The sequence below is a fragment of the Cydia strobilella genome, chromosome 1 (assembly GCF_947568885.1).
Source record: "Cydia strobilella chromosome 1, ilCydStro3.1, whole genome shotgun sequence".
NCBI lineage: Eukaryota > Metazoa > Arthropoda > Insecta > Lepidoptera > Tortricidae > Cydia > Cydia strobilella.
This window is the reverse complement of record NC_086041.1, coordinates 7,093,868-7,111,407: the sequence shown is the minus strand read 5'-3', so window position 1 is coordinate 7,111,407 and position 17,540 is coordinate 7,093,868. Positions and strand designations below refer to the sequence as shown.

The 17,540-nt window shown below is 36.4% G+C and overlaps 1 protein-coding gene across 1 annotated transcript in view; it reads left to right on the top strand.

Moving 5' to 3' along the window:
* LOC134755851 (transcription factor SPT20 homolog) overlaps positions 1–17,540 on the top strand; it is a 58,561-nt gene that overhangs the window by 1,059 nt on the left and 39,962 nt on the right. The window lies entirely within an intron of this gene.

Sequence of the window (17,540 nt, the reverse complement as noted above, 5' to 3'; positions counted from 1 at the left end):
TTTTTTTATACATTATCTGAAGCTATTTAAATTTTTTAACGAAGAGTGTATTCTTACTGTGTTCTATGAAGTTACATTTACATCTAATGCTAAAGAAAACGTAAAGGTAAACCACGATGGCTCTTCGCGTCGATGGCCGATGTGAACGCATAATGTATGCGAATCTTTCTATTGTCTATAGATAAGGAAACGATTGAGAGCGTTTAAAAATAGAACGTTTTCCCATTTGTTTATCGAAAGTAGGTTACTACATCGGAAACTTGGTCAGATCGCGGGAAAACTGTGTTTTCAAGGAGATTTTAGTTCCTGTGAAATGCAGAATTTAAAAAAGTTTTCCTTTCAATGGTTTTTCTTTTCTTTTTTCAGTCAAGCGAAACAGCTTTTTTGACCTGCGGTAAACAATTAAAAAAAACGTAGAAAAACATAAATTTATATACCATCAGCCGCAAAAGTGCATGGCGACTTTGTCAATGAATTCATTCATAATTTCTCCATGCAGTTTAGTACCTAAGTCAAGGCTAACTATGAAATAATATCAATGTTAACGCATTGAATGTAGTTACCCATACATATTAACAATCTTCATTAACTACAAGATCAATACAGATATATTTTAGTAGGTACCAGAAATAATATTGTAGGTACGAGTACTACGAGTACCTACTAAATTTATATAAATATTTTTTTAAAGCCCTTTTCACCAGCTAAGTACATAAATAAAGAATTCTAAAGCTGAAATGTCACGAACACAAACTAGCAACCTGGCCGTTCATTAACTTCCGTAGTACAGTTACCGTTGCAGTTAGCATGTACATGAATATTCATAATTAAAATTTGAATTTCCCTATTTTCCATTCCAATTTCAACTTTGTCTGGTAATTTAGCGAATTACGGCAATAAGGTAACTGTCAAGTCCTTTTTATAGCATTTCGCGTGCAATTTAATAAAAACGAATTTAGTTTGACTTACTGCGTTCACGATTCTGTTATAAAATGAGATATATATGTGAGTAGAAAAGCATTTTAGTTAGAATTTTAATATAAAATAAAATATTTTTTTACGAATTAACAGAACGGGGTTTCAATATAAAATGTAAATATGGGGCATATATATCCACACCTCGATGGATGTATTAGTTGCCCCGGAAATTTATTTCGTTATTTGTTGTCGGGTAGGACTTTTTGCACCATTTCCTCAATATGCTAACACAAAGTGACGCAGCGATGTAACACAACTGACCAAGAAGTGAATGACAACTTGTATAATACTCTATGTATGTATATGTACTTACAAATTATAAACATTACTATCTAGTATCTTTTTTACAAAGTAGGCCTAGTTGGTCTAAGAACCTTTGGGCCACTTCCACCATTCACCCATGGGATGGTGTAAGTGGCGCTTAGATAGAAAGTTAGAAAGATCCGCTACCTATGCATATCCCTGAAATCAATGGTTCGTTTGGGATTGAAGTAGCTGTTGTTTTAGAGGGCTGATGCTTTATGGCCAAATATGCATTTCGAGTTGGGTTGAACAGTAGATCTTTTTACCATTGGAAATCAGCCTCACGTATCTATGATATTATTTATAAAGGGTTTCTTTTTTCCTTTTTCAGTTTTAAATTTTAGTGGTTGTTTCTTGTTATGCATCTGGTAATTTTTCCATACATTTTTATGATAAATAAATACGAGTTCCGCCTGATCATCTCGCAATAGATTGTGATCATTATTTTATGTAGGGTATTCGCATTGTGTAACGCCGGGGTCAATCGTGCAATCGTACGACTTAGTACCTATCAAATACGATTATCTCCTACTTGTTTTAACGATCGGAATTTCGATAGGCATCCTAATTATTTTTTACATGACGACATTCTCGTTATCTACATCGAATTCGCAACATCAAATCCCCTTGTAGGAATCAGTTCGCCTTTGCCTCTATTTCTGTAAATTTTATGTAAACCTGTGTTGTGTACAACAAAGTGATTACTACCTACTACTACAAATTATGTATTTCAATAAAATGTTGTTGAGTGAAGTTATAATGAGGGCTATCGTTTTTTTGCTCACCAGTTGCCGCCTCTGTTGATGGTGGTCCAAAAGACTAAAGAACAGCCACAGACCTAGAATGTTTATGCTTACGCATAAAGACAGCTGAAGTGTGGGAAAGGGAGCCATCACGTATATGAACATCCCATGAGTGCGAAAGAGTCAGACTACAAATGAGAAAACGTGACCATTTTTGAGTGACAGGGGAGGCTCTCGACGACCCGGAGCGCATTGCCGTATTTTTTAAACTTGAAAATAAAAAGAAATCGGGAAGAAAACGTTCAATAAAGTAATGTAGTGAAGATGGTGTCGTGTAGTGTGCCGGATTGTTGTATCACAGGGCGAAATAACCCAGGCAAACATTCATTTCACAGGTAATTATGAAATTCCGAGCGAAGTTTTCATAACGATATTTTGTCAAATTAACAGCATAAAAAGTGTAAAAAGCCGGTTTATACAATTAATTATAAGTTTTTCTTCAGTTGTGTGCTAATATTTTATCATATTAGTCAACAATTTCGAATATTTTGTGTAAAAACTTAAACTGTTACTATACGCTAGGGCTTGACAAAATGTTCATATGACTGTATCGATAACTTGTCGGTATAATAGGTACAATATATATTTAACTATTTTTTACATCATTAAGATATTAGCCTATATAACCGAGTTAAAATAATAACGATTGTTATAATACCTTTTTTGAAGGTGCACATGTTTAGCGGTAAATTTAAACTTCACTTTCCAACACAGTAGGTACTTACTTACATTTTAGCCACTTTTCTACGACTTTGCCGCCAACACAAGGAAACACAAGACAGCGTATACTTGCACACAGCGTATACACACCCAATCCAACTTGTCAGTAGAAAAAGGCGCGATCTCAGGGGTGAGAAACTCCTAGCTTCGGGCAAACTCGGCTCTGTTCGGCTCAGCATTGCTCCGAGCACTTATTAGGGTTGGCACAACTTGACGTCCCTTTGCGTGCACGGTCGTGCACACAGTGGTCACAGATAAGATAATGATCTGAATTTTGCCAACCCTAAATAGCCTAAAGGGATAGTGCCATATATTAAAAAGGGACATCATGATTCGACCCTGAACCGCTGTCAAACTTCGGTTTTGTAGGAAGTTTCCTTTCTGTACGGTAGTACTATTATTTATTGTGGCGAAATTAATATTTTCTGTGGTAAGTCAACTATTTGCGCCTACTGTTGGCATCTGTTTGTGTTAACGACGTTGCACCACACACACGCATACGACGAGAAACCTGCTTTAAAGCTGTAACGGTGCGGTGCGGTAGTATGTTATGGCTATTATCAACGCTTGCTTAAGTAGCACCATATGTAGGTACTGTAGAATATACTAAGGATATACATAATTTGACCACTTTGATGCTGACTGTACACTCGGTTATTAGTTTTGTTATTTACTTTGCGTCCGCTATAAAAGAAAATTGAATATAGGCGCTAATAGGATCTAATAATAGTAATAGTTGAGACATTTTATTTTAATAAAAAAGAAACATTGAAAGAGTAGTCGATAAAGCAGTCAAACACCGATAGATTATTAATATGCTGTAACTTGACATCACTGGTTTTGATCTCACATAGACAATTTACGCACACACTTGCATTTCATTTTTGGTCGCACTTTTAAAGCCTGACAGTTGTTCTTTGTCATCCTAGTTCTGTGAGAACAGCAGTCAGTCATTGAAGTGACAAGTGACATTTGACATTTCGAACTATGGAAAAAACCACCTACCACCACCTACCTACCACTAGCGCCCCTAGCGGCGAATTCATACGCGTTAGCCCTCATTTATTATGCTTAGCCCGTCTAAATTACAGGGGGTCCTACATTGTAGGCCATTTTATTATCTCTTATTATATGATTTATTTTTAGTTTTATTAAATAATTTTATTTCATTGGATTTTACTTCTACAGGCCAATTCTGACTTAACTATTTTGTTACGGGTTTGATCTTGTTTTTATATGACCTTTACAATAGCGCGCGAGCGAGATACACTGTCAAGTCGTGTCAAGATCATATCATAACAAGATCAAAAGCAAAACAAATTGGTGTACATATAATTCTTTATTGCTCACCAATATGAAAAAGAACATGACATACAAATTAAGCACAAACTATCATAGACAACAGGCGGTCTTATCGCTGAAGAGCGATCTCTTCCAAACACCTCTTCTTCTTTCTTTTTCTTTTTTTCTTCTTTAGGGTAGTGGAGTACATAATTACTTGTAAAGTCCAAAAAAGCTGGTGTTAGCGTTTTATCAATTCAAAAAGTATTCCACATTAAAATCAGCAATAAGAACTCTGATTGCAAAAAGAGATTTTCGAATAACTTGTATAGTAGATCAACTATATACCCATATGTTTTTATAGTCGATCAACTATATATCTATAAGGGGTGTACCGAAAAAAAAACTGTAAATTTCAAACGGCTGTAATTTTATTTCCAAGCAAGATGACGACAGCTTTCTAACCGCAGTTAAAAGTCCTATTATTAAACTATTATATATTCCAATATAAATAATTCTGGTTTTACACCATGCGACTTTACACCGGTGAATAGAAGAGATCACTGAAATTTAATATTTTCCAAATGGCAAGAAAATTTTCAACATCCTCCATGCCTGCTTTCGATACACTTAAAATTACCTCCAAGTTTCGTGCATTTTATAATATAAATAAATAATTTTGTACGTTGTCTCTTGAACAGAGGTCTCGAAGCGGCAGACCTCTAGGACAAGTGACCCTATGACCATCAGAAAGATTGTTAGGTAATATAATTTGCGCCCGCCCCCGCATGCAGTCATATTTATCGTGAAAAATTGGGGTACATATATGCGGTTTAAGTGAAACGAACTATAAAGAAACATAGTATATAGATTCGTACAAAAGTTAGGATAGCTAAAGTTACCGAAAACTTGCGTTTTTAATTTCTGGGCCAAGTCAAAAATCATACAATTTCCTTCGTACAAAAAGTCGCATTTTGTAATAGACGATGAGCAAAGTAAGACCACCATACGTCCTGCAGTGCCGTTCTCTCGATTATTCATGGGCTCAAATCAAGAGTGTATTAAAAGAGAAGGATAAAACAGCCAAAAAACTTTAACAACTTCAGCAGGTGCTGGGATGGTCCGGACAAAGCTGCCACTGAATGCGCTAGGAAAAAGCTTCTCACTCCTGCAGACTTAATAATAAGAAAAAACTGATAATTATTTAAATTAAAAGTAGCTTTATATTCTAGTAATCCAAATTCCAAAAATCCGTATCAATTGCATCAGTTTTTTTCATTTGAAGTTTACAGTTTTTTTTTTCGGTACACTTACTTAATTTTAAATTCGGGAGCAGAATAAGAAAGTACTGTGGCGCAAACTTAATCGGGACAAATTTTAACTTTAGATTCTTGTAGCTTGTATAACCCTTATAATATTAGGTACCACCTATATTACGTATGGAAGTTAGGCAACCCTTAAAAACTTCCAAGCCGTCCATTAAGTATTTTTCTCAAATTATACACGCGACACATGCTGTTAAAACACGCGAACTCTAATTTTGTATGTGCATAGAATTTTAAATATCATTTTTATTGCTTCGGTCTTTTTATGGCGAAGTTAAGTGCTGTTTGAATTTCAAGTTGCTCTTGTAGCAATGAAGAGTGCGTTTATGAATAGCGTGGGAATTTGCTAGTGTGTCACACACTATTAGGTATATAAATGTACAATAAACTATTATTTACTATAGAAGAATTAATAATGAATAGAGGCGTCATTTTGCTATGGATATCTTTGTACTGTTATAAAAAATCAATTTCACAAAGGGTGGGTAATTAATCTATCATCATCATCATCTATTAAGGTGTAGGTGTAGGGACAAAGCAGCAAAAATTCAATTAATCAAGCTATAATCGAGCTGCAATGTAAGAGAGAACTCACATTCCTGTTTCATTTAGAAACTCTAATGAATATATTATTTGGGGAAAGTACAAGAAACTTTCCCAATTATTTAAATAACGAAACATTCCCAGAACAAAGATCGTTTCCTGAAACACAATATGTTTTCAAAAGTAATCGATAGGAAGAAGTAATAAGATATTCCGGAATTGTAATAACTTTGTTTTCGAATAAGTATTTGGTACGTATAACTGGATTGTTAAAACATTACTTCATAAAATACTTTCGAAGCAGCTCGTTAATAATTTAGCTATCCAAAGATCAAATTGTCATTAGTTAGGAACTTGTTACCTCAACACGCGTAACATGAACGCATATCAGTAGTTACCTTATCTCATGTGCGAATTGAACAATACAGACAGACAATAACTAGACATATCTCAGGTTCTCATGCGAACCTTCGCCGATTGTGACGGAGGTCATATATGCATTATGTGCAAACCTGCATTTTTTTTTGCGATGTTAGCCAACGCCTATTGATGCTTATTACATCCTATGGAAAATGGTGGCGTTTAGTTCCGAGTTTGTTTTTGTGGGCGTAGGCCAATTGAAATGTAGGTAGTTTCCTGGAACTATTATGGTTATTTACTTTGGTTTTCCCACGTAACGTAGGTCCGTAGGAGAGTTTTTAAATTATACAATAGAGATAGATACATAAAGGAATTAGTGTATTGATGTGCCTTAAAATGTAAGACTAGGTAAGCAATACCTATATTACATTTTATAAGTTTCTTGCATGACACTACATTGATGAGATATAGATATACCGTAAATGTATTTTGTAGTTTCGAAAGCAATATTAATTTAAATAGCAAATCCCCATCACTCCGTTCAGCTATGCATGCGGGTGTATAAAAGGGGTATGTTTTTCATAATCCTGTTTTTTTTCGTGAAGCCTGAAAGTTACCTAGTTGTACATGGCTTAGTATTTGTTGTATTTTTATAATCTGTAGGTCGGAGAACTATTACTTTAATAGAAAATAAGTACTGGGTTACAATTAATTAAAATTAAAATATCGTTATTCTATTTTAAATGAATTTTGCACATAGATCAAACAGTGAGATTAAGATACAAAAATAGACTTTCAAAATGTACCTATTTACTTAAACCGGCGACAAGTTCAAACGAAGAGCTTCATTACCAGAATCAACATCGAAATCTTTCCTTGAAGTTTGGCAGCGCTCCAGCGCAATACATATATCAAAATACTGATACATAGTAAAACATCAATCCATACTAATATTATAAATGCGAAAGTGTGTCTGTCTGTCTGTTATTTATCGTATGGCATATGTACATATCACTGGATTATAATTTAAAAACAAAACTTATGGTTAGTTTGAATTTCGCCCTTCCCAGGTACGCGACTGCTTCATCTGACAGGATCTTAAAATCGTCTACATGACCTGTGTATCTAGTAAGAGGGCATTCCAGAATGATGTCTGTATGTTTGTTACCTCTTCAAGCTCAAATTTGGTATAGAGATAGTATAGAGATAGTTTGAGTCCCGGGGAAGGACATAGGGTAGTTTTTATCTCAGAAATCATCGTTTATGGGGGTGAAAAGGGGGGGGGGTGGAAATTTATATGGAGAATCGATAAAAATCAGATTGGATAAAAAATAAGCTTCCCAAATTACTAACTCCACGCAGACGAAGTCGCGGGCAAAAGCTAGTATCATAATAACAGCGTCTCAAGTAACCAATGGAGTATTATCTTGCGTGAACTTGTGAACTAATAAAATGTAATGAAAGCTGCAAAACTGATCGGTTCTTATTAGACATATTTATGTAAAATATGCTAATTAAAGTTATCTACAAACGAAATGAATGCCCAACAATACAAATGCTTCCACCTAACTAACAAATAGCCGGTAACGGTGTCTGTTACAAGATAATGTTAATTCCACTCTTTTTACTTCCCTAGCCATAAATATTTAATACGTAAAATTACGAAACCTCGACTTTCAGGAAAATATATCGGTAAATTAATGTTTTTCCGATACCGGGCGTTCGGTAATCATCGCGGCGGCATCGACGCCTAGCGACAGGATATTACGAACTAACGAGTCTTCGGGTCTAGACTAGGCGTTGGTTCCTGCTACAATATTCAAAGTCCTATGTCCAATACATTTGACCAATTACACCTGACCACTGGGTTTGGAGATATATTATGTTTGTTGATACCTATATCTAGATCACTTCCTGGTATATTTGTGAGTGGATTTTTTGCGGCCGACTTTATCAAAGAAACGTGATTGATATAATTTCCGTTCCCTCTTAAAGCCATTTAGATCTTAAGATTCGTCAGTGGTAGGTACGTAACGCAAAACAAGGGCAACTCGGCTGTTGGTTAGTGCTTTGTTTCGCAACAAAGGCAACAACGGAACCTTATGAAGGTGAACTACACAAAATCAAATTTTCACATACATCTATGGCGAACAGTGTACACAAGGTCGACCTTTTTCACAAGCTGATTGACCGGTGGTACGAACACTTGTATCACAAAATATGCGTAAGGGACGACTGTTTTAAGTTATCTATAATTTAATTACTAATAGGACACTTAACACTACATACTATTTTGACAAGGTACCTCGTGTAATACCTAAATCAGTATAAATCAAAATAGGTAATGTTTTTAAAATTGAGCTTTTTCCTGCTTTCAACGCACACCGGGTACAAATGCCCTAATATATAAAGATACATAAGAACACACAAGATTTTCGACACTTAGTTAAGAAACTAAGATTGTTGACATTAAAGTGAAAGACATAAAATGAAAATATATTGTGACATTTAAATTATTCCACTCACACGTATAATTTTCTAGTGAAAACCGAGATGGCGATCTTGAAATGCGTACGTTTGTAGGGTTTTTGAGCCGTGATAAGGCCTTGGCGGTATTTCTCCGAGTTTCTCCAGAGATGCGCCCGCCATGCTAATGAGCGTGACCTAGCCGGTAATTACTAGCTATTAGTCGGAACTTTTGAACCTTTGTAGGTACCTAGATTGATTTAAAACGCATCGGTTGCAAGTAAGAGAAGTTTTTTATGAAACAACTTTTTTGCTGTGTTAAATAGGTATATAATAGTTCACCTCACAGCATTAAGTTTTTTTTATTATGATTTCCTTATTTGAAATAAATAAAAACATAAAGTATTTCCTGATATTTTAGTAGAGTAGTAGAGGGTTCCGTACCAAAAAGGTACAAAGGAACCCTTATGGTGCGACTCTGTCCGTCCGTCCGTCTGTCTGTCATATAGCTAAATATCTCGAGAACTACTTAAGCTTTTGATTTAAAATTTGGAATAGTCATGAAGAATGCTAACCTTCAATATTTTTTTTTATTAATTATGGAAAATACCCAAGGTAAAGAGGGGGCAAAATTAAAAAGTCTAGTTGCTAGATCGAGTGGGATATCATTTGAAAGAGCTCAAACTGAATATTACAAAACATTTTTTTGTTAAAAAAATTGCCTTATGAAGGGAAATGTTAAAAAAAATACCAATCCCCCCCTTATCTCCAAAGTTTACCAACCAAAAATTATGAAATTTTTACACAATAATAACATTATCATAAATATTACAGGAAAAATATAATCACACCTCTATCATATTACAGAGAACAAACTGTTTATAACACCTGTATTCATTACCTGTAATGCACAATTGATGAATAAATGATTCTAAATGATTCTAAATGATTCTAAATGATTCTATCTTGAATATATTTTTTATAATTATCAAAAAACATTTTGTAATTTAATTTGCAATTTAAGCCCCTTTGCGAGTGTTTATTATACTTGAAATATCTATGAGATTACATTAAAACCACCTTCAAATAAAATAAAAATTGTTGAAATCGGTTCACATTATAAAGAATTATCCCAGACAAACTAACAAACATACAGGTCGCGCAAATTAGTTAGCCAATTTGATGATACATAATTACGCTTATAAATAAATAAATAAATTTTATAGGACATTCGTACACATATTGACTAAGTCCCACGGTAAGCCCAAGGAGGCTTGTGTTATGGGTACTCAGACAACGATATATATATATAATATATAAATACTTAAATACATAGAAAACACCCATGACTCAGGAAAAAATATCTGTGCTAATTACACAAATAAATGCCCTTACCGGGATTCGAACCCAGGACCATCGGCTTCACAGGCAGGGTCACTACCCACTAGGCCAGACCGGTCGTCAAAAACTTATATAGCTTATTACTTATGATTCTGGTAAAAGTCTTTCGTGATTATAGTTACAAAATGTAAGGTTTCTACAGAACTCTCGGTGCACGATTTAAACGAACTCGCACTTGACCCGTTTTTTGTAATTAGTCGCGTGTAGTCGGCAACATATCAAGCGGCTCGAAATATAACAGCTTCTTTTTCTTATTCGGCGTTGCATCCGCTGTCTGCTAAGGCTCCTGATGGTAATCTCCATTTTCCATGTTGGACCCTAGTATAGTATAACCACAGTACGCCAAGTATCGAGCCATTATTGTACAAACATATAAAAAAAAAATACTACGAAATGATAGGCAATGGGAAATGACAGGGATGGTTAATGGGACGTAATAACAGCCAGGATAAAATTAGTAGCTACACTGAAAATAACTAAAATATAAATTGCATTTAAAACGAGCTTCTGATATGACATTATCCATTCCTGTATTGCCAATTCCAATTACAAGTAGATGCACGACTACATAACTCTTGTTTATTTTAAATCAGCCCTCAGGGAGTTACCAGGCGTGCTGTAGTAATAAAACTGCTACCTGACCCATATTGAGAATTCAAATCAGTTTTAATCTATGAATTGAGCAACTCGTTCACGAGTAATTTAATTTCTGCGACAATCAGTCCGGCGTGTAATTTGCCTTTTTGCAACGATGCCACTTGCATACATACGGTCAGCTTGCGTGGTGAAACTTCCGTGTGATGCCAAAATAAGTGCAGTGTTACCCAATGCGGTTCGTATTAATGACTCTATGAGGTCATAAACGACTACCTACGAATTATTTTGTTCTTTTACCGTAATGTAACTGACTATAAATAAAGGCAAGCTACTGCGTTTACACCACTGAGTGCAGGATTTACATTACCTATATTATGAATAGAGGTGTATGTTGTCAAGTGGATCTGATTTAAAATTTACGTAACAATGCCGTTAGGACTTTTAGGTAAATTTTGTTGTACTTACCTGGCTTATACAAATTGTAGGTAGACATGCTACTGCTGGCTCGACCACTTATATCTGAAAAATAAAAAATCAGACTAGCTAATTAAGTAATTAATAATTTTAAAGTCAGAGATACATGAATAGCTAGCCTTATATTGACCGGGATATAGACCGTGATTACCTTTTGCATTATTTATGAGCTCCCGATATTTCGACGCAGTTACATGCATCATGTTCACGGGTGACTGAAGATAGCGGGTGGGTGTCAAAGTTGTGTAGACAGCGCTCGGTCTACCCTCATTCTTGCGCGTCGGCTGCGTTCGCATTCAACGTTACCATCGGTCGCATTCACACTTGTTGGTCCGGTCGCGTTCACACTCGTTGGTCTGTCCAAACACACTACACAAAAAACCAGTGATATCCGAATCAAACACGCGTAGTGACACCGTGAGTGTAGTGTGTTTGGACAGACCAACGAGTGTGAACGCGACCAGACCAACAAGTGTGAATGCGACCGATGGTAATGTTGAAAGCGAACGCAGCCGACGCGCAAGAATGAGGGTAGACCGAGCGCTGCCTACACAACTTTGACACCCACCCGCTATCTTCAGTCACCCGTGAACAAGATGCATGTAACTGCGTCGAAATATCGGGAGCTCATAAATAATACAAAAGGTAATCACGGTCTATATCCCGGTCAATATAAGTCTAGTGAAACTAACCGTGAATCATTCAAAACTCTAACATGAATAGCTTTATCATTCTCATGTAGTTCGACTCTGTCTGTCTGTTACCTCTTCACGCTTAAACCGCTGAAATGTTTAGATGAAATTTGGTATGGAGAAGGTTTGAGGCCCGAGGAAGGGCATAGGATATTTTTTATCAATCATAATCATGATCATCATTATCCCACGCAGGCAAAGTCGCGGGCAGAAGATAGTATTACATATACCTAGTGAATGGTAAAAAAAACATACTAGTAGATTTGCTAGATTAATCACGAGATCTATATTTCCATATATGTACATACTTAATTGGTGTTAGCTCTTGATAATCTATCCTGAAATTATGTACATTCAAAAAACATTATCCTACTTCCTCAATCAATTAAAAAGTCCTTGTGTATTCTTCATTATACCTAAATAATTACTAACAAAGGTAATCACACATTTTAGCAACCAACTTGATAAGACGATAACATTAAAAAGGACAAAAGTATTTTTTTTACAGGTCTTTTTCCCAGCCTTTATTTAACTTCGCCGAAAATGTGGAACCTCAATGCTGTTTAGCCCACACAAAAATTATCATCAATCGTAATCAATCAATACATGTAGGCCTGAGGCCTGTAGGGTTCCCCTTATAATGGAAATAAATAAATTGCTTTTCCTAATGACTAAATCGCATGAAATTTTTGCAACTCTCTGTTGTGAAAAATACCTATATATAATCTACATTCCAAGGTACCATTAAGCACTAGTTTTTATTTTATTTATTTATTTTATTTATTTAAATATGAAACAAACGGTCATACGTAAAATATTGTTACAGTTTCTTCTCTTAGTCTATATCTTATCTTATCTTATGGTTTCGGGGGCCCTTACGGATACACTTCGACCCATAGGGATCTTTTGTGCAGTTACCCCCTAGGAAAGATCCGTCCGCTACTCAAGAGCCTTCCCCACCATCTCCATATGCCGGATGATGGACCTTATGGGTAGCTTTTTGAATTCCTTTGGTACCAGGTAGCCTGTTCCAAAGTCCTTCATTCTTTGTCTGGCGAGGGCGTGACATTCACACATAAGGTGTTCTATTGTCTCTTCCTCTTCGCCACACATACGACAATCGGTGTTGTCAGCGTGCCCCATCTTGGTCAGGATTCCCTTGACCCCGTAATGGCCAGTAAACACCCCCGTTATTATTTGGAGTTGCCGTTTGCTAAGTTTCCAAAGCTTTTTGCTCCAACCAGAGTCTACCCCTTGTATAAAGAGCTTTGAGTGCTTTAGACCCGTCAGACTGTCCCATTCTTCCTGGTGTTTGGTCTTAGTAAGGTCTTTGATAGCCGTTGTGATGGTTCCCTGTGAGAGCCCCACGAATGGTTCCGGACCTATAAGGTTGTTTGCAGATCCGGCTCTGGCAAGTTCATCTGCATTTTCATTGCCCATGAATCCCTCGTGCCCTGGGATCCACACCAGTTGCACTTTGTTTTGCCTTCCAAGCTTGTTCAGAGCTTGGATGCCATTGTATACCAGTCTAGAGTCCACTCTAGGTGCCTTAAGCGCTTTGAGTGCAGCTTGACTGTCGCTGAGAATATAGATATTCTTCCCTTGGGTTTGCCTAACTATATTCTCATGTGCACAGGCAATTATAGCGTATGTCTCGGCTTGGAAGACAGTGGCGTAATTGCCCATGCTTATGCTACTACTAAAGTCATTTGCATAAATGCCTGCCCCAGTACCAGAATCTGTCTTGGACCCGTCTGTGTACCATATGATGTCATTTTCATCAGACATTGGTGCTTCAAGACCTTCGGTCCATTCAGCCCTTGTTGGAACTTTAACATTAAAATTCTTACGGAACACAAACTTGGGTTGCATCTTATCGCAGCCCATATTCGTAATCCTTTTCATGAAATTGTCACATTCCATGTTTGTGTGTTTAGTCTTTGGCTTGTTATCGCTCCAGAGGCCTGTCAAAGCCAGCCTGTGTAACGATTTCCGCGCCTCAGATTGTATCACTAGGTGCAGCGGCGGGAGGTCTAGTAGTACCTCCATCGCCGCTGTTGGCGTCGTTCTAAACGCGCCAGTAATAGCCATGCACGCCGTTCTTTGTATTTTCGTAAGGGCATCCCTGCATGTGCTCTTTAGTGTCCTTGGCCACCATGCCAGGCATCCGTACAGAATGATAGGTCTTACCATCATGGTATAGATCCATCTCAGTACCTTTGGGTTTAAACCCCACGTTTTGCCATATGCCGTTCTACACATTCCAAACACCCTCAGTGCCTTGGTTATGGTAGTTCCGACATGCTTTTTCCAGTTCAGTTCTTTATCTAGTGTTAAACCTAGATATTTCACTTCATCGGACATTTCCAGAACCCTTCCTTCTCTTAGTCTATACCTATACTTTCCATTTTTATTAAACATATCTTTATATATAGCACGAAAAAGTACCTATCATGACTTAAGTTCAGCAGATTAGTAAAAGGTTACACAGAATTTGCGAATATATGTAGCGAATACTAGTGTAGCAATATATGTAGTCAACACGATATCGGATTGTCGCTGCCACAAAGTTAGAAGGACAATTCAAGCCTTCAATCAAATGTTATACGGACGTAGTTAGCAATCCAAACAGCATTCAAAATTGTTTTGACAAATACGAGGTAGGTACTCCACTCAACGAAGATGTACATATGTTATGTACGTTTACAATGCTCACAGTATCACAGTGCTTTTTATAAGAAGAACGTACAGTACCTTAACTAGAATTCTGCCCTGAATTTAATCTTTGTCTATTTAGAGTTTTGAATTCACGGATGATTCACGGTTAGCTTCACTAGACTTATATTGACCGGGATATAGACCGTGATTACCTTTTGTATTATTTATGAGCTCCCGATGCATGTTATATGCATCATGTTCACGGGTGACGGGTTTTTGTCTATTTATTTATATTAAAAAAAAAATTACCACTGAGGTAAGTGATAACTATACAAAATCTAGATCAACAACTATAACACTTATTGTCGGCTGCCGGCACACAAATCTGGTCGCTTTGTTTTTCACCGTTTGTGATATCAGTAGGTATTAAATAAATAAAAATATCTGAGACCAAGTACTTTAAAGAGCAATTAAAACGGCTCATTTTCTAAATTTAATACGAAGTGATCAGTTTCTATTGTGCTAGAGTGTATCATACAAGTGTTCTTTATTTACTTAAGCTTACCGCTTGAAGCGCATGTCTGGCACAAATGTAAGCCACGCGTAGTACCTATTAACGTTTTAATGCTATTTGAAAAAGTATTACAGTAACCCGTGTGATATAGTGGGTATACTCGGAGGCCGATTCTGTTATAACAATTTGATATTGTCTTCATCTTATTTTGACACGACCTTGACAGCGAGCACCAATCAGCGTTAGCGGGTCACGCTGATTGGTGCTTGCGAAATGCAAACAGGAGTCGTCTCATAAGGCATTTAGCTCGCACTTATTGAACATGATATGAAAACCATAATATCAAATCGTCGATACAGAAACAGCCCCCTGTAGTTTATCTACGTTAGACAATACTAAAAGACTATATTTACATAATAATGTAAAAAAAAACATAAGAAATATGTCTTCGTCGATTGGACTAAATTCGGCCTCCTATATGTCATTAGCTCGCCACGATTGGTTGAATCCAGGACGAAGCCGTGGTTCCGTAAATCTAATCATCTCCGATGAGAGTTGACTCGTGGTTATGTCAGCTTTTGTGCTGCTCTCGTGATGGCTTGCAAATTGGATCTGTGTTCTTATATTGAAATTAACTGATATTGAATTCAAATTTCAATGAAACTACTTCAACGCCTTATCTTGACAATTGTATTGTTTAATTTGACATCTTGAAATTTGAAGAAATAAATAACGTTTATTTTATACGCCTGACTGGACTTTTGTCTATAGATATTGGAGTCTAAACAAGTATAAAACTGCTGTAATAAAAAATGTTAGGCACATTATGAATAACTTATAATTTGAATCAATATTAATACATCTTGCAAAAATGCCAAGCGTGACTATTACGACCTTGATTGTAGAATAATTAGTCTTTGAAAAGAAGTCATTTAAAGCGCAGTTCGGTCTCGTAAAGGTTCCCTAGTTGGTATATATTTTTTCATATTTTTATATATGCTTGTGTTAGCATAGAGTTAAACCAAGATAACTCTGCAACGATTTTGATAGCACAGACTGTGCAAGTGTTATTTATAAGTCATAATTTCATAGAAGTTTGACGTTTAAAATAACCCTTGCACAGTCTGGGCTATCAAAATAGCTGCAGACTTATCTAACTCTAAATTGAAATCAAATTATCATTTAGGAGAATTAGGAGTCTCACGCTGAGTTTTGATATACCAAAAGTTAATGTCTTTAACGGGTCTAACGCGATTAAATTTCAGGTTTAAGAATCTTTATTCTCAAGAAGATATATCAAAACTTCACTTAAATGAGAAAGATTTATATAAAAAAGTTGTTAATAAATTATGCATGCATAAATTAACATGTTGTTATTATACCTATAGTATAGGTTTTTTAAAAGAAAGAATGACAACGCGCATTCGACACCTCTAGAGTTGCAGGCGCCCATAAAATACAGTAGCCAATTACTAACAGCGGGGTCGCAAGCTGGCGTGTTATTAAAGGGACCGGACAACCCTTTCCGCGATAAAACCCTTTCAATGGGCAACACTTAAACACGGCTAACACATTGAAAGACTTTCCCTTTTGAACTGCAAGCCCATTCATACCCTTACCTTTGACTAACCCTTACCGAAAAGCTAACCAAAAATAAGGCTAGCTCTTAATAAGGGTTACCCTTATCTTTAAGCGCTTTTTATAAAGGTTTCCCTTTGCGTGAAAGAGACAGGATTAGTATATATCTACGGTAGTGTATGAAAAGGAAAGAAAATACGTGCCTAGTCAAAGAACGCCGCCGTCGCCGCCGACGATCGCTCGGATTCGAAGTAATGTGTGCTTTATGAACAAGGTAGACGACTTAAATTAGCACGCTTAGATGCTAAAAGGGAAGCCCTTTATAAGGCTAACCCTTATAAGCAATATGCAAGGTGTTGGTGAGCGAATGATAAGGGTTTTGTAAGGGTATTTGGGTTACCGATTACTCAAATGTGGTAGCTTTATATAAGGGTTTTTAAAACCAAAACAAAGGGTTTCGTCTGGCAAAGGGTATGGTGAGTTAAGCCTTATGCAATACCCTTATAAAACCCCGATAAGGGATAGCGGGCCGGTCCCTGGTTATTATCCTAAGGAAAAGTAATATTCTATATTAATATAGTGTTGAAAATATGACACTTAAGCCTTTTTTTCAATGATGCTGAGTTACGTATTTCAATTGGTAAACTATTGTAGAGCTTCAGTCCTTCCCGAGTAAAATTTTTCTGACCAAACCGATTTGTTCGCGCTTTTGATAAGGCTGAGTTATTTGAGCGTCGGCTGTCCCGTGGGCCTTTTTCGCTGTTAGTTAAGAGTGTTATCTGTGAGTGTACTTGTTTATTTATAATTTTATAAATTAAGACACAGGTTTTATAAACATGATTTTGTT